Here is a 4,644-nt window from a genome sequence, read left to right as displayed (position 1 = left end):
GTGGGTGTAGACCACGACCTGACTAACCACACAAGTCTCTAGTCTAGGTTTATCGCCTATTCAGGTTCCATCCGCAGGGAGTCCGGCCGAGGTTTCCACTACGATCCCAAACGATGTGTGCAGGGTTCCCGAGCCCACCAAATGGGTGCCCTGGTACACCGTGCCACTTGCCTACCGCATCATAGCCCACCCCTAGGGTCAGCGCTACGCACGGCCTCCGGCATACTACAAACACCAGAAACTACTTGCAACTCCTGGACAGAGGACAGGGGGGTTAATAAGTTGAGCGGGGTCATATTTCAGGGCCCAACGTGTGGCAGTAGCTGTTCTTGGATCACAAACACAGAACTCAGTTCCCGAGGACGGTTTCAATGAGACAACCCACCATGTACTCCTACATGGCCTCTCACCGCTACCTTTACCAAATCGTGTTCACACACTTAGCTCTCAACAGTAGGACATTATGACCACATTACAATTCATCCCCGATGAATCAGACCTGACACAACTCTAAGCAATAGCAGGCATGACAAGCAAGCATAAATGAGTAGGCACATCATGGCTTAAACAACTCCTACTCATGCTAGTGGTTTCAACTATTTACTGTGGCAAAGACAGGTCATGCAGAGGAAAGGGGTTCAACTACCGCAACATGTAATAGTTGAAACGTTGTTGTCCTAATGCAGTAAAAGAGAGCAGGAACGAGAGGGTGGGATTGTATCGGAATGAACAAGGGGGTTTGGTTGCCTGTCACTTCTGAAGATAGTATAGCTCTTCATCGGTGTCATCGAATTCATCGTCGGAACTACGTCCACCGAGAGGGGACAAATACCGGAAAACAGAGAAAGAACACAATCAATGCAATGCAACAATATGATGCATGAATGTGACATGGCAATTGCTAACTCTAGAGCATGCGTTGGTTTTCCCTTGAAGAGGAAAGGGTGATGCAAGAAAGTAGCGTAAGTATTTCCGTCAGTTTTTGAGAACCAAGGTATCAATCCAGTAGGAGACTACACGCAAGTCGCCTAGTACCTGCACAAACAATCAAGAACCTTGCAACCAACGCGATAAAGGGGTTGTCAATCCCTTCACGGCCACTTGCAAAAGTGAGATCTGATAAAGATAATAAGATAAATATTTTTGGTATTTTTGTTGTATAGATTGGAAAGTAAAGATTGCAAAATAAATAGTAAACTAGAATTATAAATCGGAAACTTATATGATGTAAAGTAGACCCGAGGGCCATAGGTTTCACTAGTGGCTTCTCTCAAGATAGCATATATTATGGTGGGTGAACAAATTACTGCCGAGCAATTGATGGAAAAGCGCATAGTTATGAGAATATCTAGGCATGATCATAAACATAGGCATCACGTCCGTGTCAAGTAGACCGAAACAATTCTGCATCTACTATTATTATGACCGCTATCTAGCACGCATCTAGAGTATTAAGTTCATAAGAACAGAGTAACGCATTAGGCAAGATGACATGATGTAGAGGGATAAACTCAAGCAATATGATATAAACCCCATCTTTTTATCCTCGATGACAACAATACAATATGTGTCGGTTCCCTTTCTGTCACTGGGATCAAGCACCGCAAGATTGTACCCAAAGCTAAGCACTTCTCCCATTGCAAGAAAGATCAATCTAGTAGGCCAAACTAAACCGATAGTTCGAAGAGACTTGCAAAGATATCAAATCATGCATATAAGAATTCAGAGAAGAATCAAATATTGTTCATAGATAATCTTGATCATAAACCCACAATTCATCGGATCTCGGCAAACACACCGCAAAAAGTATTACATCGAATAGATCTCCAAGAACATCGAGAAGAACTTTGTATTGAGAACCAAAGAGAGAGAAGAAGCCACCTAGCTAATAACTATGGACCCGAAGGTCTGTGTTAAACTACTCACACATCGTCGGAGAGGCTATGGTGTTGATGTAGAAGCCCTCTATGATCGAATCACCCTCCGGCAGATCGCCGGAAAAGGTCCCCATATGGGATCTCACAGGTACAGATGGTTGCGGTGGTGGAAAAGTGGTTTCATGGCTCCCCTGGATGTTTTCAGGGTATAAGAGTATATATAGGCGAAATAAGTAGGTCGGTGGAGCTCCGTGGAGCCCACGAGTGTGGGGGGCATGCCTGCCCCCTGGGCGCGCCTCCCTACCTCGTGGCCGCCTCGTTGCTTCCTTGACCTCCACTCCAAGTCTCCTGAATTGCGTTTGTTCCAAAAAAGATCCTCGCGAAGGTTTCGTTCCGTTTGGATTTTTTTTGATATTCCTTTTCTGCGAAACAGTGAAATAGGCAAAAAACAACAATTTGCACTGGGCCTTCTGTTAATAGGTTAGTCCCAAATAATATAAAAGTGCATATTAAAGCCCATTAAACATCCAAAACATATAATATAATAGCATGGAACAATAAAAAAGTATAGATACATTGGAGACGTATCAAGCATCCCCAAGCTTATTTCCTGCTCGTCCTCGAGTAGGTAAATGATAAAAATAGAATTTTTGATGTGGAATGCTTCCTAACATAATTTTCAATGTAATTTTCTTTATTGTGGCATGAATATTCAGATCCGAAAGATTGAAGACAAAAGTTTAATATTGAGATAAAAATAATAATACTTCAAGCATACTAACCAAGCAATTATGTCTTCTCAAAATAACAAGGCCAAAGAAAGCTATCCCTACAAAATCATATAGTCTGGCTATGCTCTATTTTCATCACACAAAATATTTAAATCATGCACAACCCCGATGACAAGCCAAGCAATTGTTTCATACTTTTTATGTTTTCAAACTTTTTCAATCTTCACGCAATACATGAGCGTGAGCCATGGACATAACACTATAGGTGGAATAGAATGGTGGTTGTGGAGAAGACAAAAAAAGAGAAGATAGTCTCACATCAACTAGGCGTATCAACGGGCTATGGAGATGCCCATCAATAGATATCAATGTGAGTGAGTAGGGATTTCCATGCAACGGATGCACTAGAGCTGTAAGTGCATGAAAGCTCAAAAAGAAGCTAAGTGGGTGTGCATCCAACTTTCTTGCTCATGAAGACCTAGGGCATTTTGAGGAAGCCCATCATTGGAATATACAAGCCAAGTTCTATAATGAAAAATTCCCACTAGTATATGAAAGTGACAACATAAGAGACTCTCTATCATGAAGATCATGGTGCTGCTTTGAAGCACAAGTGTGGAAAAAGGATAGTAGCATTGGCCCTTCTCTCTTTTTCTCTCATTTTATTTATTTATTTGGTCCTTTTATTTTTCTTTTTTCCTTTTTATGGCCTCTTTTTTTCTTTCTTTCTTTATTTTTCGTTCGGAGTCTCATCCCGACTTGTGGGGGAATCATAGTCTCGATCATCCTTTCCTCACTGGGACAATGCTCTAATAATGATGATCATCACACTTTTATTTACTTACAACTCAAGAATTACAACTCGATACTTAGAACAAAATATGACTCTATGTGAATGCCTCCGGTGGTGTACCGGGATGTGATGACCCACAAGTGTAGGGGATATATCGTAGCCTTTTTGGTAAGTAAGAGTGTCGAACCCAACGAGGAGCAGAAGGAAATGATAAGCAGTTTTCAGTAAGGTATTCTCCGCAAGCACTGAAATTATCGGTAACAGATAGTTTTGTGATAAGGTAATTTGTAACGAGTAACAAGTAATAAAAACAAATAAGGTGCAGCAAGATGGCCCAATCCTTTTTGTAGCAAAGGACAAGCCTGGACAAACTCTTATATAAAGGAAAGCGCTCCCGAGGAGACATGGGAATTATCGTCAAGCTAGTTTTCATCACGTTCATATGATTCGCGTTCGGTACTCTGATAATTTGATATGTGGGTGGACCGGTGCTTGGGTACTGCCCTTACTTGGAGAAACATCCCACTTATGATTAACCCCTATTGCAAGCATCCGCAACTACAACAGAAGTATTAAGGTAAACCTAACCATAGCATGAAACATATGGATCCAAATTAGCCCCTTACGAAGCAACTCATAAACTAGGGTTTAAGCTTCTGTCACTCTAGCAACCCATCATCTACTTCTTACTTCCCAATGCCTTCCTCTAGGCCCAAACAATGGTGAAGTGTCATGTAGTTGACGTTCACATGACACCACTAGAGGAAAGACAACATACATCTCATCAAAATATCAAACGAATACCAAATTCACATGACTACTTATAGCAAGACTTCTCCCATGTCCTCAGGAACAAACGTAACTACTCACAAATCATATTCATGTTCATAATCAGAGGGGTACTAATATGCATAATGGATATGAACATATGATCTTCCACCAAGTAAACCAACTAGCATCAACTACAAGGAGTAATCAACACTACTAGCAACCCACAGATACCAATCTGAGGTTTGGATACAAAGATTGGATACAAGAGATGAACTAGGGTTTGAGAGGAGATGGTGCTGGTGAAGATGTTGATGGACATTTGACCCCCTCCCGATGAGAGGATCGTTGGTGATGACGATGGTGTTGATTTCTCCCTCCTGGAGGGAAGTTTCCCCGACAGAACAGCTCCGTAGGAGCCCTAGATTGGTACCGCCTCGTGGCGGCGGAGTTTCATCCCGTGAGCTTGCTTATG

The sequence above is a fragment of the Triticum urartu genome, chromosome 6A (genome assembly GCF_056163025.1).
Source record: "Triticum urartu cultivar PI428250 chromosome 6A, HENAU_Tu73, whole genome shotgun sequence".
Lineage (NCBI taxonomy): Eukaryota > Viridiplantae > Streptophyta > Magnoliopsida > Poales > Poaceae > Triticum > Triticum urartu.
The sequence above is the reverse complement of the archived record's forward strand: the minus strand, read 5'-3'. Positions refer to the sequence as shown.